The 21,043-nt window shown below is 47.0% G+C and overlaps 1 protein-coding gene across 1 annotated transcript in view; it reads right to left on the bottom strand.

Annotated features, from left to right (window-relative positions):
- LOC126529197 (BAI1-associated protein 3-like) overlaps positions 1–21,043 on the bottom strand; it is a 515,162-nt gene that overhangs the window by 209,575 nt on the left and 284,544 nt on the right. The window lies entirely within an intron of this gene.

Genomic DNA, 21,043 nt, shown 5'->3' with positions numbered 1-21,043 from the left:
TTCGTAGTTGCGCTAGAAAAAAAAATTGAAGCGTTTCAAAAAACACCACCTTTAACATCGAGCAACCAGCCCGAATGCCACATTGCTAGTTTATAAAGCTGAAAAATTGGGAAAGAGCACATTTTCAGCAAAAACTTACGCTAACATCGTGCTGTGTTGCTCCTAACTAGTCAAATGCAGTAGGTTTTAAAAAAGAGCTGCCGCAAGGCACTGCCATTCTGATATGACAACAAGCAATAAACTCGTTAACGTTTTTTGTTTTTTTCGAACGCTAGAGCAGCAAAGCCTACTCGTTCGTTTTGCTCCTTTACTGGGTGAATAAGGACATCCGAATATTCGAAGAAAATTCACATTCATCAGCCGCGCTCCACTACCCGGACGAAGACATCTCCCAGGAATTCGCATGCACCCCACCCCCACCCCCACCCCCACTATGTCCTGCAGATTTCCTAATCTCACCACACCACCATATCCTCCACGTCTTTCAAGCTCATGCCCTTACCCTTGCCTCCCCCTCCCCCCTTCTGTCAATCTAACAAACCGTCACTTATCAGTTCTGCACATAAACTTCATTTCTTGATCCTTATCCCCTCTAAAACATTAGGTAAGTACGTTTGCTCTCCCAGCAACAAATCTCACCGTCCTCCGAACTGATGAACCGATGTGGCGTTACGGCAGCACGCATAATCTATGCAACACAAGGCTGCCGTTACAAGAAGCCGTTTGCAGTTTCTCTTGAAGCACTTAGAATAGGGTAACTAGACTGCCAGAATCTTTGGTAACGGTAAATCCATATCATACTGTCGAATTAATAAAAAAGTATCTCTCCCATAAGACACACACACGGCTACGATCGTACACTCTGTTTCATACACATAAGTAGGCCACTCTGCGAAGTCTCAATGCTCCCGTACTCTCAATGGTCCCCGTTCAAGGCCAATAAAAGAAAGTTGTCCGACACACATGAAATAAAGGTATGGGTACGCGTCCTGCAATTAGACGTAACATTCAGGCTCTCACTGTCGTGGCGCAAAATATGACGCGCTTCCTACGTGGAAGGCCTCGCGTACCCGAACCTGTTCACCATGGAGCCAAGCGGAGGAACACGCGTCTACGACCACTGGCCGCAGCGCAGCGCTGGCGCTCGCGACCAAAACATAGTGCGTCGCATACCGGAAGCAACGAAGGTCCCGGAATGAGGTGCGACTTCACGCAACCTTACGGTCAACAAGTCGCACTTTCTTAATAGACATGAAGTAAGTTATTTCGCATGGAGCGTCGCAGATCAAAGGAACACAACTGCGCTGCCAACGCGGCTGAGTGACACTTCTATGGCCGCACTACTTGTGTACAGGCTCCGCGGCATTCCCCGCAACGCGTGAAAGGGAACGCAGGTGTCTCCCAATCTGAGCTGCCAAATCAACGCCCACGATCGAAGGAAATGCCATCGGCGGTATATAACGTTTATTTACTCTAACCAGGGTGTATTCGGAAGTGTCACACATAATCGGCGTCGCAATCTTTTTCGTTGATAAGCCCGCGGGCAAGCTAAACCAAATCTGCAACAAAGGACCGCTTTCTTAAGTGACCCGACGTTTCTCGGCCGCACACTTCGAATGGTCTAGCTAAAGAAATATATTGGAGCCAAAAAGAAAAAAAGAAAGGGGGGGGGAGCGGGCGAGGGGAAGAAGAAAGACGGGCGCGTGTCGTGGTTTATTAAATTAAAGGTCCGCCTGGTAGGCATTGACGGCGCTCCGCGTCTCCTCGTGATCGAGCCGAGCGCATTCTGCGAAAAGACGGTCATTCTTTCGTTGTGTTTGCCTCCACACGCCTAGATCAAAGGAGCTCGGACCGAAAGGTGCATGCGAAGCCAGAATTTCGACCGTGAAGTGCAAATTGCGTATTGAACGCATTATATATGCACATAATAATGTTCCTCGACACTAGCTCTGTCTGTCGGCACGTAGGCGCAAGTCATGATCTGTTTGGCTTTTCTTTTCTCTTTTACTTTTTTTCTTCTTTCTTCTTTTTCTCCCCCACCCTCGGAGGAATAGGAATGATTTCCTCAGCTTCCTCTGCGCTATAGCTTTGCGCAAGACACCCAGCCTAACTGTCTCTTTATGTGTATAGCTACGTTTTTTTTTTTTTTAATCCTCGCTTCGTCTATGCCAAATGTCAGCAAAAACACAAAAATCGAATACGACCGTTTGCTTGGAACACGGCCGCTTCTTTAGCTGTTCGTTATATTTGTTCTTTTACTCTGTGTTGTTTGTTCGTTAGTGCGGGTAGAGGTGTCTATGTAGCGCGGTCTGCGTGAAATATTCAGCGAGAACAGAACAATCGCGGCTTTCTACCTAGCAGAAAAGTCGTAATACGATGTGGGAATATCGGTGCTCCCGGCCAGCCCGATTTGTCACGTGTTATTTCGTGCAGACGCTACATCACCCCATACTCGTGTTCGCTCACTTACTTACATTTTCTTTTACAAGCTGTTACGCTCCCGATCTACGCGCATTACTACATTTGAATCGAGCGCCTAGTCATTCCAATATCCGAAGACCGTACGCAATGTGTTCGCATCTTGGTACATCCCCATGGCTGAACGTGCTCACAATAAAACGGCTACCAAGAAGCCTACGCCGAGTAAGATGTCCATAGTTTCGAAGAAAGCCACGCGAAGCCAAACTAACAAAGGCGACACCGTGTTGCTGCGTTGGGAGTGCAGCCGCTGCTTATTAAATGTTGGTGTCTTCAGACATATTCAGGAGCAGTCGAGCAGATAAGACAGCGAACATTCGGTAAGTACATAATTTCCTTGGCGTTTGCTGAGAAGAAAGAAAAAAAAAACTTTAATTTTTACTGCCTACGTTCATCGGCTGCAAGATAACGACAATGACGGCGTGACAACAAACAAATTTGCCGCACACGAGACGTAATCATTACAGTCACTGCACATCTATTGATTGCAATAATCGCAGCGAAACTGACACCACCGAAGAGCTGGGAAAGGGTCTTATCAACTGAGCGATATGAACACTCTCTAACAGCAATGACACGCGTGTACAATTTACCAACAAGAAGGAGAATAAAAACAAAATAGCGTAAGTATAACGAACTCAGGCACTTCTATAGAAGCATACAAAAAAGCAAGAGCTCATCCCTAAATTTGTTAACGCCAACGACTGAGCGGATAAAGCCCCATAGACGATAGTCACTGTACAGGAGAGAGTTATCTACTGTATCTCTTATGTTTAATTTTTTTTTTCGCCGTACAAGAACTGCCAGCGGTAGGACACGAAGAAACAGAACAAACCCATGACGAAACGAAGCATAGCGAGAGTAATTTCCCTGTAAGCTGCTAAGCTGCCCTATCATTTCGATCTGATATCGAGAAGAAAGATATAAAAAAAGAAGATATAACCTGGTACAGTGTCATTTTCCACGGATCCTGGCAGATGAATATACAGCGACAAAGCTGCGACCGTGCCTCGTGTGTTCTTTGGCCCGCCGAGCTTTTTTGTTTAGTTTGTGTTATATGCTGTCCGCTTGTGAGCCTGGGAGATATCCTTAATGGAAGGCGGCGGTAAAGCGGCTTGTGTTTATACTGCGTCCCATCTGCTCGAAACCAATTTAAAATTTCGATACCTTGTATTCCGTTGGCAACGTCGCTGTATTCTTTCTTTTCTCACTATCAAACTACCAGATCTTTCTTTACATTTTTTATCGCACGGACTAATCCAAGCCCCGTGCTCAGACATCTTTTCTTTTTCTTCTCCAGAAAGTCTGTTATCCCACACGCTTTCCTTTTTCGTCGTTTTCACTGGTATAACTTTTCAGTCGGATTAGGAAAGTTGATGTACCGTGCAGCCTCTCACTTTGTTTTTCCTTCAAAATGGGATCGTAACTCTGTTTAAAAACGCCGCCCACGTCTGTTTTATTCTCCGCTTTTTCTACTATGTATCGTCTGCTCACTAACGCCCGTTACCCACTCGACCTCCCCCACCTCCTCCCCTTCACAACCCACATTATCTTTCCTGCCTTAGTAAACGTCGAAGCACGTGGAATTAATTGCCTGTGTCAACGCGCATCGAAATCCGCCCATTTGCTTGCGACGTCGCGTTCGTGCTTGTAATAAGTCTGGGAGATGGATGCCCAATCCATCTCGGCAGTTTTACGCGCATTTCTTTTCACCTTTTTATTTTTGTTACTGCTTTTTCTAAGTTCCGCGTCGGCCGCAGATATGCCTGTATCACTGTCACGCTCCGTCCCATTTGGTAATTTCTGGAGCACCCACCCTATATTTGTGTTTCCATTCTTTTTCTTGTTCCCTTCTATTTCTTTCCCAATAACCACCGCAAGGGCTCGATCACTGGCCGATCCATTTACGCGCACGTTATTTCTGTACAGTGTCCAGTGTACTTTCTCACTGCCTCTCCTCTTGCCTCCACCGTGCTTCTCTCTTCGATTACACGGCGCACGCGTCTAATTAGCTGCAGTTTCCAATGTCCTACGCTAGCGTCTGTACCACCATATACCCCCTCCTCCTCCTCCTTCTCTCCTCTCTCTTTCACATACACACACACATTTCTTCTAGCGAAGCAGACTTTAAAAACGAGATGGCATGTCCTGATGGTCCCCGAACGCTCATGAATTATGGGCATGTGCTTAATAACTGCTTATCCTCCCGTTCACTTTAATCATCCTCGGCCTCGCCCACTTTAGCAAACGAATTTTATCCCGATGCAAATGCCCACCACGGCGCGAGAATAGCGACTCTCTGCCAGGAATAAAAGAAGGTTACCGACGAAAAAAAAAAAAAGAATAATAATAACGCCTGATGTCCCAATAGCATATGTATGAATGGCAACAAGCGGATTTGTAGGCCCGCATGACTTAGCGAATTGAAACGTCCGCCCCGCGTCGGAGGGTCAAACACGTGGCTGCCTATTCTAGACGAGCATATAGAACGGTGAATGAAAAATGAGTCTATCGCTAAATTTAGCTGCAAGCATGCAGGGGAAAAAAACAAAACCCGGGAAGACACGCTCCCACCTGTTTTATTTGTTCAATCATATTACCCCCATAGTGGATTTGTGCCATTTGAGGATTCATCATCATCATCATCATCATCATCTGCTTGCGAAAAATATGCGCGCGCGTATTCTGTTGCGACGCTCGGACACGGCGACCAAATTTAGCGAGAGCTACGGCGACCGACGCGCATCATCGACTGCTAATAAGTAAAGCCTTTTCCTACGTAGAACTGGAACATAAAAAGAACGATGTTAAATTATATCTGCGTAGCGCAAGATTATATGCATTTAAGGCACAGGAAACGATGATAAGACTGTCAGCGCGGCTTGTCCTCCACGTTAACTGGGTGCGCGGATAGAAAGTTGAAGTGAAGCCTTACAGCTGTTATATGCATACGATATCATACAGAAAACCAGAGCATATATATATATATATATATATATATATATATATATATATATATATATATATATATATATATATATATATAGAGAGAGAGAGAGAGAGAGAGAGAGAGAGAGAGAGATTGCGAATACGTAGTGCAACAAATACATCACTAAGCTTGATAATCAACATTATCTCTGTCAATTGCGGCGTATGCTTATATTCGAAACTTGAAGAGTACCTTAAGACAAATCCTTTTCCCCTCATATTTCTCAGGCATTTGTGTTCCTAGATGTTCATCGTACATTCAGCGTTCAGTATGAGATGAGGTATAATGACGATGCACGATGATCACGATGATGATGTTGATAACGATAATAATCATGGTGGTTTTCGCACTGAAATCCGGAAACGTCGCACGTCGAGGCGGCGCTTCCAGCGTCATTACGGCAGGGTGGGCCTCACTACGCCAAGTCTGTATGCTCGAACGCTACGTCGAAGGCCACGCCAAACGTTCTCGCGTTACGTACTGCCCGAAAACGCAGGCGGCACTGCGTCCTTTGGTCGCCAAGTGCTACGACGCTACATTCTCGGCCGCGAACATGCCGCCTTCTAAGTCCGGGCGCGGGGGTTTACACTTGAGCGAATCGCCGGGCGTAAGTCGCGCCGAACAGCGGATCGGTCGACCCCGTTTAGCAAGCCAAGGCGAAAGGCTCGCCGCGCTCGGAAGCAGAGCGACCAATCGCTGCTCCCTCGGGCGGCGGCGAACAAGCGACAAAGCCGCAGACGCAGCCACTCCTCCCCTCCCACCCCCTACACCCTCAGACATATCCGGTCGAGAACGCGAGACGAGATAATCCGAACCCGCGGCCGGGACTCTGCAGGCGGGCGGATAATTGGCCTATGCGAAGTGGCCCAGCTTGCCGGGCGGATAATGTAATGTCGACCGGAGCTCTGGGCTCGCCAGCCCGCGGGTAATTCCCCGGGACTTCTGGTCGGGCCTCGCCGAGCAAAGTGAGGCGTGATGCCTTCCAACTCGCCTTCTAGGTTTCTGTTTTCTTTCTATCGCTATCGCGCCTTTATTTTTCGTGATATCAAAGCTTTAGGTTGCAGCGTAAACAAGCTTAGCAGATCGATGACATGTATGAGATGGTTTTTGATGTGGTTTTAGCACAAGGAGACAAGGAAACGCGCCGCGAATATCTTCAGTCACGACGTCAAGTTGTCTGGCTTCTCCACTTCATTCTTCTTTCTTTCCTTGCTCCATTTGTTCATCCAGGCCTGCGCTACGTCCGTCTTTCATTCGTTGATTTACTTTTCAACCTTTTTTTTCCAATTCTGCTTCCATGCTTCCACTACATTACAGTGTCCCTGCAACAACGATCACCTACCAGGACAATGGGCCTACATCGCACTGCCAACTGCGCACTGTCTTTGTTGGACAACTACATGGCTTACCCTCATCATGCGGCTTACCACTCTCTTATCCTAAAGTGAAGCTACCGATGCTTCTTCCTTGAATTCTGCGGATTCTGGCTGCACGTGAGAATAATCCGTGAAATATTTCGCGCAGGACGAGTTCAGTTTGGTGAGTAGTGCGTGCGATATACGTTCGAAGATTAATGATTTGAGCTAGTGGGTTTGAACGTCGACTTGGCAAACAAACAGCGCGGGCAACAGGACAACGAGAAGTTTAGTTCCAACTATGTCGGAGGTAAAAAAAATGCTCATCGTCTGGTTGTGGGAATATGCGAAGGATTGAAGACATTGCGCGAAATGCCCAGAGCCATAGATGTGGCTAACCATTGAGCCACATATTTGGTCTGACATGTTGACGGGAAAACTAAGCGCCAATACATTAGTCGAAGAATACGCGTAGAACAGACGACTGCTCCTCGCCTGTTCCGCGTGTGATTGTCTAATTTATTCGCGACAGACGACTGCTCCTCGTCTGTTCTGCGTGTCCTTGTCTAACTTATTCGCGACAGACGACTGCTCCTCGTCTGTTCCGCGTGTCCTTGAATAATTTATTCGCGACAGACGACTGCTCCTCGTCTGTTCCGCGTGTCCTTGTCTAACTCATTCGCGACAGACGACTGTTCCTCATGTCCTTGTCTAATTTATTCGCGCTTAGCTTTTTACTCAACAAACTACAGATGTGACGTCGTTTGTAGCCTGGGCACAACCACGGACTAACGTCAGACAGACAGTTGACTCACCATGGAGCGTCGCGGGTGAAAATTGTACACTGGGCCACACTAAGCTTCAGTTTCCTTATCAACTTGTCCAAACGCGCCTAAACCTATAATCTAACTGTATTGTTCTCTGTCTCTGTCTCTCTCTCTCGGTCTCTGCGGTCAATAACGTGCGCCCCGCGACAGCAGGACTAAGTGTGACACGCACGTACTAGATTCAGAGCTGTATCCGTAGCTTTGAAGCTTGAATACGCGATTGCGTTGAGATAGCTGTTTCCCGGTGACAACGTGTGCCCAAATTTTTCGTGCGCTCTACTCGCGAATGTTCGTTCGCTGAACAAGAAAAGCGCTCCCGTCAAAAGGCCAGCCGAATACTTCGCCTAATCCGCTTGACCTTCTTTTCAGCACCCTCTCCATTCTGTCACCCTGTACGTATACGCTGCCTATATATATATACCACAACCCTAACGTCAAACCCTCCGCGCGTGCGACTCACCCACCGGTTTCGTCCTCAATTGGCAGGCATTGTCTACACGACTAGCTCCACCCACACACGGATCAGCATTGTGGTTGCTGCGTACAAAACGTTGCGGAAACCGTGTTATCGGCTTCGCAAAGCATACGGCTATACGCTCAAGCTAAATCGTTGACAGGGGGTGGGTTGGGAGAGGAGGAAGTGGGGGGGGGGCGAGATTCTGTCGGTGACTGTCGCCGTATACGCGGCGCGTAGTGTGAATAGGCTACTTGTACTAGCCCGTCGAGATGGTAAAGGTGATCTCGAAACTATACCGCTGCGCACCCACATACGTAATATCCCGCTCGATTTCTCGCGGCCGTGACAGCCACGCGTGGCCTGGGCTGTCGCGCCCAGGCCACGCAACGGCTCGGAACGCCGAGCCGGTTGTCTCGGCGCCCACGCCGCACGTTTTTGCGTTGTCGAGTTGTCAGAAACACAGTTTCGCGGTGCTTGCGACAGAAATGAGGGTACGCTAGTTCCGTTCGCCTTCCGCGACGGGCCCGGCGCGAGTGTAGAGAGAGCCGTCAATTTCACGCGCACGCATGTGGTTCCCTACTCGCTCCTATTCTTTCTTTTTTTTTTCTGTTGTTGTGAACGTTTCGCAAAACGTTTCGAAACTTTCAGAACCGCGCTTTCCGGAACACGTGTTGTTGTTCTTTTTTTCTCGTTTCCTTTTTTTTTTCCTGCTGCAGAACGATTCCGCCGCGTTTGGAGAGAAAAATACCTCATCTCTAAAACTGGGTAGCTCGCACTTCATTCGGCGACGTGCGTGGACCAAGAGGAACGAGATGTCTTTTAGAATTCTGCAAGGCCAGAAACAATCCAGGGATTACGTACAATAAGAGCCGGTGCCTTTCGAAGTATTTCCGCACCTGACACGCGCAAGCAAAAGTGGACCTCTCTCCGCAAAGCTCTCGTTTTTTTTTTTTTTTTTTTTTTTGCACGCTCGAGCGAGTCGCAGACACCCGCGAATCTGTCGCCATTTACGAACGTCTTATGAAGTATGAGACGGTGTGACACATTTTGCTGTATTTCGTTAACGAACAGAACGCCTAATAAAATGGTGGCGCATTATATTGCACGGACGATGGGAATGCTAATCACCGGTATTGCAATAGTCATGTTCTCGTTACACTTGCGTCTATTTACCAGAACTCGCACCGCCCCCATCCCAAACACGCACAGCAATTACACGCTCACTCTTATTGGCTCATTGATGACTTTGTTCCGTCAGTCGCTAAATTGCTCGATAATTTAACCATGCTCTGACTCATTCATTCGTTAATTCATGTGTACGTTTATCATTACTTATTTATTTACTATTTATTACTTCGTCCGTTCATTCAATATTTCGCTAAATTCATTCGTTGAATCAATCGTCCATTCATTTACTCTATCACTCACTCAATAGTTCATTTATTCACCCATTCGTCCATTCATTCACTCATTCTTTCTTCCATCTATCCTTTCAGTCATTCATTTGTTGGTTCATTCAGTCACTCGTACAATCAATCCTTCATTCTCGCGATCTTTCGCTCGTTGATTTCAGCATCGTGGAAGGTGGCATGCTTCTTTTGGCCACTCCCTTTTCTGAAGGTGCATCCATGGTTTTTTTTCTTTTTTTGTCGTATTCAGCCCTCATCGAACCGCGACCTCAGAGGCCTTGAATCGAAGCCGAGACGTCGTCCCGAAAAGCGCAACAGGTCACAGCCTATGAGTCCCCACGGCCGCGGTCGGTTCCGATTCGCGCACAAACAGATTAAACGTACTCCATAACTGCCAGAAAGTGCGCACAATAATTGCATTCTAGCAGGAACTGACGCGCGGGGCAGGAACTCAGGAGTTAACACAGAAGCGCGAGAAGCGATCTAAAGGTCAAACTACACGTACGCTTGGCGGCGCGCGAAAGCTCGCGTCCACGCGCCTCGATCACGCTTGCCCACATGGTGTAGGACAGATCCCACGGGTTCGAGCTCGGCGCAAGCCCAGATGGCTTCTCCCGACAAATATCGGTGCTCTGGCTGCCTCACAAAACTGCGAAGCGATGTCGACCAAAGCGAACATAGTGAGCCAAGTGCCCACATGCTGGCGCCCGTCTTGTAGGTTCGAACCGTCATTGCTCGCGAGGCGCGGCAAACGCAAGGCGCGTAAGGGCGAGCTCTCGCGCGCCGGCAAGCGTACGTGTAGTTCGGCCTTAAGGACTGCGCAAGGAAACATTTGAACGCAAAACGCGAGAAATGAAGACCGTGGTGTTGATCGGCTCTTCCGGGGTCGGGTTTCTTTTTTTTTTTTTTCGTGCATAACACGAATATATTAGTTAATTTATGGTTGTGCAGAAATGAAAGAAACGACACCGGTAATGTTCAATGCTCTCTCGGTGTAGTCCGCACATTCCTATCTGACAAAAGGATTGCCAAAAGAAACACGGCGCCACAGAAACCTGGAAACGCGCCTGGAAACCCTGAGCAGGTTAGAAAGCTAACGGAGGCAGCCGATATTAAGATGAAGTACCGGAGCTGCAAAGGCCACGCACACTTCATTCGTTTAACACCCAGCGCTCGTTACATTCCTGTCAGGAACACTATATGTCGCGCTGGTGTGCGCGTTTTGCTTGTAACCTGAAATTAGCAGGAGCGAAGCATTAAAGAGAGGAGACACACGCAAAGGAGATGGCGATTGTTGTTAAGGTCCCAGAGGGTGCAAATCTTTATTACAGTATGCAGTTGTCCGTGCTTCCGTTTTTTATGGCTATATTACATCCGAGTTCGCTGTAAAACAAAAATTGTTATTGGATTTTACGTGCCAGAAACGCCATGTAATTATGAGACAAGCTGTAGTGGGAGGCTTCGGTTTAATTCTGACCCCCTAAGATGCTTTATATATCTACAATAGAATATTTGTATTGAATAAACGTACCGCAAGCCTACGCTCCAACCTCCAGTCTCGGTCATTAAGAAATACAACAGTTTTATGAGGATGTTGAATTAGCGATGAGAAAGGTGCAAGCTCAATATACTGCAGTCATGGGCGACTTCAATGCAGAAGTAGGGAAACATTTGGTTGGGGAAAAAGCAACACGCAACTACGCCACCGATTATAGGAACACTAGAGGAGAGATGGCAGAATTCGCGGAAAGGAATAAGCTCCGAATAATGGATACCTTCTTCAGGAAGCGTAGTAGCAGGAAGTGTACCTGGAAAAGTCCTAATGGAGAAACAAGAAATTGGATAGATTTCATAGTCTCTACCGATCCCAGCATAGTTCAGCATGTACAAGTGTTAGGTAGGGTAAAGTGCAGTAATCATATGTTAGTGAGGGCTAGAGAAAACGAGTAAAATTAGTCAAGAAGAAACAGGCCAACCTGGGCAAAAGCAGACCTAATCAGGTTGGCATTTGCAAACAAATATCCAGCCTTAGAACAGAGACATCATCATGACATAGCTGCAATGAATGAAGCCGTAACTAGGCTGGCTTCAAAAGTAGCTATTGAACTGGGAGGTAAGGCACTAAGGCAACCAGTAGGCAAGCTCTCCCAAGTAACAAAGGATCTAATAAAGAAACGACAAAGAATGAACGTGTCCAACTCAAGAAACCAGATATAATTCACGGAACTGTCAAAACTAATCAAGGAGAAAGTAAGGGATATTCGAAATTACAACGTGAGAAAGACTGAGGAAGCAGTAAAAGATGGACGCAGCCTGAAAACAGCGAGAAGGAAACTTGGCATAGGAAAAGCCATAGCGTAGGCATTGAACGATAAGCCGGGCAGTGTCATTAGCAATTTTAGAAACAGCTGAATAATTCTATGCTAATTTGTACAGTACCTAGAACAGCCACGCAACCTTCATTAGAAGTAGTGACGAACCGGATACAGAGGCTCCTTCTATAACTAGCAATGCAGCTAGAAGTGCCTTGCAAGAAATGACCCGGAAAAAAGCGGCAGAAGAAAATTGATTAATAGTCGATTTAATCAAGGGTGGGCAAGATACCGTGCTTGAAAAGCTTCCGGCCCTTTATATGCAATGGCGCACGACTTCAAGGGTCCCAGAGAACTGGAAGAATGCCAACATTATTCTAAGACATAAGAAGGGATGCGTTATAGAAGTGAAGAATAATAGGCCTCTTATCTTACTTACAGTATTGTATAAAACATTGACCAAGATAATTTCCGACCGAATAAGGGCAACACTTGACTTCAGTCAACCAAGAGAACAGGCTTGCTTTAGGAAAGGATACTCTACAATAGATCACATCCATTACATCATTCAGGTAATCGAGAAATTCGAGGATCGCAATCAACCTCTCTGTATGGCTATCACAGATTATGAAAATAAGTTTTATTCAGTAGAGAAACCGGCAGTCACAGAGGCATTGTGTAATCAAGGAGTACAGGAGGCATACATGAATGTTGGGAAATATCTACAAAGATTCCACAGCTACCTTGGTTCTCCACGAGAAAAGTAGGAATATACCTACAAAGAAAGGGGTCAGACAAAGAGACACAATCTCTCCAATGCTATTCACTGCGTGCTTAGAAGTATTCAAGCTATTAGACTGGGAAGGGTAAGGAGTGACGATCAACCGCGAATACCTCAGCAACGCTCGGTTTGCAGAAGACATTGTCCTGTTCGGCAACACTAAGGAAGAATTACAAGAAATTATTGAGAACCTTAACTAGGAAACTGTAAGAGTGGGGTTGAAGATTATTATGCAGACGACACAGATAATGGTCAATAATCTAACAAGGGAACAAGAATTCTTAACCGGCAGTCAGCCTCTGGAGACTACAGTGGCACTTTTATCCAGGTCTATTACTCACATTCGACCCTTATCATCAGAAGGAAATCTGCAAAATAAAAATGGGTTGGAGTGCATACGGCAGGCATTAACAAATCTTGACAGGGAGTTTACCGCTGTCGTTGAACAATGTACAATCATTGCATTCTTCCTGTGCTAATATATGGGGCAGAAACTTGGAGGTTTACAGAGGAGCTCGAGAACAAGTTAAGGACCGCGCAAAGAGCGACGGGACGAGAAATGTTAGATGTAACGTTAAGAAAGAGAAAGAGAGCGGTGTAGATCAGGGAGCAAACAGAAATAGCCGATTTTCTAGCTGACATAAAGAAAATGAAATGGAGGTGGGCAGGTCATGTAATCCGTAGGTTGGATAACCGGTGGACCATTAGAGTTAGAGAATTGGTGCCAAGGGAAGGCAAGCGCAGTCGCGGAAGGGGAAAAAACTGCGTGAAGTGATGAAATTGGGAAATTTGCAGGCGCAAGTTTTAATCGGCTAGTGCAACACAGGGGTAATCGGAGATCGCAAGGAGAGGCCTTCGTCCTGCAGTGGAAATTAAGATGGGCTGCTGAAGATGATGATGAAGATCCAGTAACTTACACCGAATCCACGGTACACAAACGTTCTTGCATTCCGCCCTCCCTCGAATACTGGCCGCCACGGCTGGCATCGAACCGGCGACTTCAAGCTCAGCCGCGTAATCACTCCAGTTATTACTGTCTAATTATTTAATTTCTTTCAATGTAGTAGATACGGACGAGGTGGTCGTCTTCAGAAAGGTTGGACACCGAAACAAGGACAAAAGACGACGTCAAAAGACACACACACACACACACACACACACACACACACACACACACACACACACACACACACACACACACACACACACACACACACACACACACACACACACACACACACACACACACACACACACACCTTTTACGTATTTTTTGTTTGTGTTCTTTTTTCTTCTTCCTGAAGCCCCCCTGCCCCTTTCCTTTCTTTTTGAGTGTGTACGCTGTTACTCTATAGACTGTCACGACGTTCATCTCGCTAAATTATTACCAAAAGTCAGCGGATACACAAGAAAACGATTTGTAACAACGATCTCAAGTTTCAACCAGAAAAGAAGGAAAACAGAAAGTAAATACAACTATTATTATTATAAACCAAATTGCGTGTAGTCGCTGCGAAAGGTTCGTGGACTGAAAGAGTGACAGTAGCGACGGCTCCGGGCCCTCTGTGGGTCCATGGCTTTGTCGCGCGGGAACGCCTCGTCGTTTCTCGCACACTTCTCGCTCCAGTGCGACTAAAGTCGGTCCTCTACGTATGCCTCTTGCTTTCTTTGTTGCTTGCTCTGTCCTTTATCTATGCGCATATTTCGTTTTTCACGGCTCAGAGACGATGCCGCAACAGCGATATGACTAAACCAGCTCGAGTTCCAGAGGGAAGGAATAAAAAGACAAAAAAAAAAAGTCGTTGGAATCGCGCAGTCCCCTGAAAGCACAACTGCTGGTGCTGCATCGGGCAACCGCAATATGCGCGTCCACTGCCGTATGTACACCGTGTATACCGCATTTACCCACATGTAAGCCAACGCGAGTGGAATATTATCTAGAGGTAGAAATGCATCTTGGCAGACAATGTAATGCGTAAGGCAGATAGCCGGTGGACCATTAGACTTCCAGAATGGGTGTCAAGGGAAGGGAAGCGCAGGAGACGACAGCAGAAAATTAGTTGGGATGATGAAGTTAGGAAACTCAAAGGCATAGCACAGTGTCAGCTGGTACAGGAAATGAGTAATTGGATATCGATGGGAGAAGCCTTCGTCCAGAGGGAAGGGGGGCGCAGTGGACATAAAGATAGGCTGATGACGATCATGATTACGATGACGCCGACGCGACTTTGGGTCATGACAGGGACAGTTGCCGCGTGAAGTGTTCTATGCAGTAAAGCGTATACTATGCCCATCGAGTTGCGAATGGTGATATTGAAAATATAATGCCGCTTCTAGTGCGCAGAGTAAGTCTCCAGGAGCTTTGCGAGAGTAAGTTTATCTAAGTCACTTATTCACAGGTGACTCGGAATATGAGAAGTAAATCTACAAAAGAACAAAAAGATTGATTGAAGCCCCCACCTGCAGTGGGAGCTCCAATCAATTTTTTACCAAGTCATAAATGGTAAGTTTCCGCTACCCTTGAAACGAAAAATGCACAATCAGTGCGTTCTTTCCAGCTGCATCGGTCGAGTGACCGAAAATCTCACTCGAAATGTGGAGGTCGAATCCCAGACTTCGACTTCTTTTTTCTTTGTGGCGGACAACGGCGGACATCAGAAGGGCCAGTAGGAGGGTGGGGGGGGGGGGGGGGGGGTAATCCACAGCGGCTATCGCTGCAAAGACGAAACTTCGCCAAGAACGGCAACTGCGCATAAATCTCGGCAAGGTGCAGTTTCCAGCCGGGGGAGCTCTAACCGTTGAGCCGTGTGAAAGGTTAAGCGCTTAGCACTTCGAGTGAAGTTTTTCGCGCTCCGCAAAGATCCAGAGAGTGGTGGCATCTGTACGCGTATCTCAGAGGCCCCAGAGACCAGTAGACAGTTCTAGCATTCGCTTCCACGAACCACCTGCGTACGCTACATAACGTCAGGTTCAACGTGCGTATGCGCGGACAGCTACCAAAGGTTTTGCAGGTTGCGTGCGCCCGCTAAAATTCGGGTTTCGCCTTGCCGCTTGCGCGGAGTTAGCGTGGCTAGCGTGGCAGTATGAGTGCATCAAGGTCACCCGCCTGAATCAGAATCTCGCTAAACGTCTCCAAAACAAAAGCCAATATCTTTTCAGCGTCGCCGTAATTACGTCTTATCCAATTATACCATTAACAACCAGTTGATCGACACTACTGGTTCGCTAATATACCTCGGTGCTTATATCTCATCTGATTTTAACTTGGTCCACTCACGTTAATAGCGTAGCAAATTCCGCTGACCGTGTGCTTGGATATCTTCGCCGTAATCTTGCCCTGACGTCTCCATGAGTTAAATTATACTCGCCTACGTAACTTTTATCCTACCTAAGCTTGAATAGTGCTGTTTTCAATCCTCACCAAATTAACCTGATTATAATGTTCCGGAATCCATCCAAAATCGCGCAACAAGATTCATACTTTCCGAGTACTCTCGTGGTTCAAGCATCTCCGCCCTGAAAACCCAGCTTAACCTTGCCACTCTTGTTTCCCGCCGCAGAATAGCACGACTTTCCTGCATCCCAAGTTTTTTTTTTTTTTTTTTGCCCATTCTTTGCCCAATAAGTACATCAGAAGAGCCCACCGCATTTCTCGTACCACCCATCCCAAGGCAGTGTATCTCTGAGCATGCCCGCACCACTACTTTCTAGCAATCGCTTTTTTTCTCCGCACTGCTCGAGACTGGAATGACCTGCCAGCCGGGACCGCTATTATCATTGACTCGCAGCGTTTTAAGCGAACCATGGAAGCACGCCCATGATGTTTCGTGATAACCACATATGCCGTAAGTACGTCCACCCCTCATGTAATGCCCCTCGGGGCCCTTGAGGAACCAATAAATAAATAAATAATAATTTAAAATGTGGACCTTGCTTATTGCTCTTCCTCGCGCCAGCAAAACTAAAATAATCAAATAATCTTCGCTTAGTTTTACGTCTCTTCGGGTACCAAGCATTCGTGGTGTCTTCTTTGCCCTTTTTTGTTATCATTGAGGTCAGCCGTCTGCTCCGACCCTACCAGGCCTAACAAACCACGCCGCCTTTGCCACAAAGCGGTTTGACTTCCATATATTAGATGACGCATCAAGAATAAGCATTGGGTCATCGGTCGGCCATGTGAAACGACTAAAATTCTCATCGAGAGATGCCTCTAATGTAGGCGTAGTCATTTTGCATGCATGTACAGAAACATCCAGAACAGTACATACTAGAACTGTCCAATACCGTAGCGGATAACAAAAAAAGGGGGAACGTTCGAGCGAGCGCGGTGCATTACATCGGCTTATATTCGAGCAGACACGGTACACGTCTTCGCACATATTACGACCAAAAACGGAAATAAGAAATCGCGCAAGAGGGCGCCGGAGGAGTCGGCGCTGCATATTAATAATGAAAGATCCCGCTTCTTCGTCAACGAGAAATGCCCCCAAGAGAGAAGGGGAGAGGGGAGGGGGTCAAGTAGGTCGTAAAAAAAAACGAAAGGGACAACAAAGGCCTCTCAAGCAACACCCTCCTCTTCCTTACAACGCTTTCTCGCCTTGCAGGGGAATCAGAGAGAAAGGGGGTAGAGGGGGGGGGGGGGGCGATGCACCGTTAGCCGCGAATGCGTCGGAGACGTCGAGAAAAGCGCGCTTGAGGCGGCCGCGTGTGTTCATTAGGCTCCCCTCACTTTATTATTCAATTGCCCGATGAAAATGTCTTCTGCGTTGCCTTTCCCGCAATGCACTCTCCTCCGCTACCAACACTACACACGCCGTGTCGTTATAGATGTGGTGCACGCAGTGGTTCTCACTAATTAACAGCCAATTCCCAGGGCTGCCGCCTTTTTTCTTGGCAATCTCGCGGGCACGCCCTCGCGAACAGCTTTTAATGTGTTACATAGTTTCGGATTCTTCTTTCTGCCGTAATTTTCCGCTTTTCTTCTTCCAGAGCATGCGCACAAGTGGGGCTGGAATTTAGGCGGAGTCGATAACGGCGCCACGAGCATTGTGCTAGCTTCTCAGCTCGAATCGACGTGATTTGCAGTTAAAAAAAAATCGAATACGGACGCTTTATTACAGTCGCTTCCGAAGTGGTTCCTATTCGTATAAAGCGCTGCGATAATTAGAGAAGATGGGAGAAAGAGTCGAGACAGAAAATTGAGTGCGACAAATTACTGCTTTCTATTTTTACTTTTTCTCTTTGTTGCTTTTTCTCTCTTTTTGTCAGTGTACGCTAAGGACCAGCTTCAACGTAAGACTAAAGATTGAGTATCTCGAAAGTGGCAATGCAAATTACAAAAAGAAAGAAAAGAAGAAAAATAACTGCAAGCTTATGCAACCCTGCAGAATCACAACCAAATTTACAGCGAAATTCTTGCTTTCGAGTGCTTGTTTATTTTTTATTTTTCACATGCCGCTTATAAGGCCACACGACTGAAACTTTCCTAGTACATGATTCAGAACATGGCCTCCCACTCTCTACAGATTTAAACACGGCGCATTATTTATACTTCTTTGAGGACACCAAAGGAACGTAAGTGGAAGAATTCCAGAGCGCTTTTAATCGCATTAACAGCTTTGTAGTACGAAAAATGTCTTCCGTACGTCGCGTTCAGAAATAAGAACAGCACAGGCGAATAGGTCCATCGGAAGGTTCAACGAATGAAAAAGAAAGCTATCAAAGCGTTCTTCGCGGGGCCTTTTTATATAAATCCACAGCGGTGCATGGCTTAATATATGCTTCGAACGTTATTAAGCATGAAATGATTTTAACTCCGTTGTCGGTGACCTTCAAGTGACCTTGAGCCAAAAGCCAGAGCCGTTATCCAGGCACTCAAACGAGATCATCCGTGCAACCAGCCAAAACATTAAGAAATGCGGTCTGTGGCACCGAGCCCTTTGTAGAAGACCGCATCACATACCCTAGCTTCTGCCCAAACAAGCTGCAAAAAAATATTGCTCCCGAGTTCTCCCTAATGTTCGTTCCCAATATCACTCAGGTTGCAACTTCTAGAACGCCGAAGATTTATTTGTCATTTCCAATAGCGACGTTCAAAAGGCAGACACAGGGAACCATACACTCTATTGTCATCTTTTGTCGCTCAACGCCAGCGGTTCGCGAGTTACGCGGCGCGGGTTTCACGTCGCCTCGAGAGATGGCGCCACTCTGCGTGGCGCCTCCTCCAGGCGCATCTACCCGAAGCGGTGGCTTAGCGGTCATGGTATTGCGCTGCTAAGCACAAGGTCGCGGGCTCGAGTCCCGGCCGCGGCGGCCGCACTTCGACAGAGGTGAAACGCAAAAACGCCCACGGTCCCGTGCATTTGGGGCATGCCAGCGATCCCTGGTCAGAATTAATCCGGAGTACCCTACTACAGCGCGACTCGTAATCAAATCGCGGTTTTGGCACGCAATACCCCAGAATTCAATTCATGCTATAGCCGGGCAGTGCGCTCTGTCTCCCTGGTGTCTCTAGCTGCCTGCCGTGCGGCCTTCAGCCGGTTTTCTTCTGGCTGGGCAGCGTCCATATGGACCAGTGCCCACACAGTACGGTATGGCGAGGTGTGCCGTTTTGAACAAGCACTACACTCATTTTAAGACTGTGGCTCGTATTATCCCCAACCACTCTGCTTTGGCGGATGTCATTTCATGCTTCGAATCTACTCTCGATTACGGGAGAGCCAGTAATTTTTCACCTCCATGCGTCTGCCGAGAAAGAAATCTCTGAAGCACGTAATGGAGTGCAGACGAAATATAGTTTCCAGACAGGACAGCTTCACGAAACGAAAGGGCGACAAAGTTATACTAAACGGAGAGTTCCTTGCGACCGTGGCCCATCATCACGCCAGTGAATGCGTAAAAGGCTTGAAGCGCCGAATTGCCTTCTGTCTCTCTCTATATAGTCGCTAGCAGGCGCATTTCGTTCAGGGGTTCAAGGGGGAGGGGATACGTGCAGGAGGTGGGCAGGCAAAGAAACGTTCGTTTCAAAATGTTCCTCCTCTCCCTCATCTCTGCTCCGCGGCGCACTCTTCGCGTTCTGTCACCCTCTTCACGTTTCTCCCCCAACGAGAGGACCACTGCAACTGCAAACTGCATACGCAGAAGACGAACGACCATGATATCCCGCGAATGCGCCAAGAATACCTGTTGGCCTAAAACTCGCTAGAAACAAGACACAAACTCCATAACAACTGATATAGTCGGATAAACGGATCCTTGACGGTTTCTCCCAAATGTCGTCTGTCTCACGCAAAAGAACAAAAAAAAGTTTTCTTTGATCGAGCAAAGGGCTGTTTCAGTGCGTTCTGTGAAACTTTCTTCGACGTTATCAGTTCCCTAAAGCCTCAATGTTTTTAAATCTACCTTAAGAAAAGGTCGTTATATGAGTTCTGTAGCAGCGGTAATTAATTTTTTGTTACCTTTTCTAGGACATGTGTTCGAGTGCGATTCAATATCATGCGTGACTATTTCGCAAGGTGAATTGCAAGCAAAGCTTCAAGGAAGAAACACCGCCTACTGAAATGGCTTTGCGTGAATCGCAAATCATATACGTCGGTAAAGCAAAAAAAAAGAGGCACGCAGGTGCGCATGCCAGGGAATTTCATTACTCGTGCAAATGTTGGTCGAAGAGGGTGCCATTATATTATAAAGAAAAGGCAAGAGAAAATGTTATAACAAGATAAACAAGAAAAAGAAAGGGATCAATCGTGGCACATATCTAGACATCGCGGTGACAGGACGCTATGAAACGGCAAAAAAAAAAAAAGAAGAAGCACTCAAGTGCAGACCGCGTAATCCAGAAGCAAAAAACGCGCGAGGCCCGAGTAAATAAACACGGCGAGGCCAGAGCGCCTTGCGTGCCGATTACACGTTGACGCTTTGCCGCAATCGAGGAATCACCGAGACGCGAGGCAACAAATGAAAGAAAGAATAAAATAAGGAAAGAAAGAGAGAAAGAATGAAAGAAAGAAGGGAAAGAAGGAAAGAAACAAGAAAGTAAAGAAAGAAGTAAGGGAGGAGAAGAGAGAAGGAAGGGAGGGAAAGGAAGCAGGAAGGAAAGAAAGAAGGGAAGGAAATAAGGAAGCGAAGGAAAGAAATAAGGGAAGGAAAGAAGGAAGGGAAGGAAGGAAGGAAAGAAGGAAAGAAAGAAGGAACGAACGAACGAAAAAAAGAAAAGTTGGAAACAAGGCTTTCGCTAACACACGGAGGTTGGTTCCCCGATGATCGCGGTATCGTTTACAAAAGCGTGGCGGCAAAGCTCTTGTTGCACAGGTCGCGAGAGGCTCGCCTTCAAGAGCCGGGCCAGTTGCCGATAAAAACATTTTTTTTATGACGACAGATACGCATATCAAAAACAAGGCGCGCCGTATAATATGCTTTCCGCGTCCGTCGGAGCG

The sequence above is a fragment of the Dermacentor andersoni genome, chromosome 8 (genome assembly GCF_023375885.2).
Source record: "Dermacentor andersoni chromosome 8, qqDerAnde1_hic_scaffold, whole genome shotgun sequence".
Classification (NCBI taxonomy): Eukaryota; Metazoa; Arthropoda; class Arachnida; order Ixodida; family Ixodidae; genus Dermacentor; species Dermacentor andersoni.
This window is presented reverse-complemented; position numbering and strand designations above follow the sequence as displayed.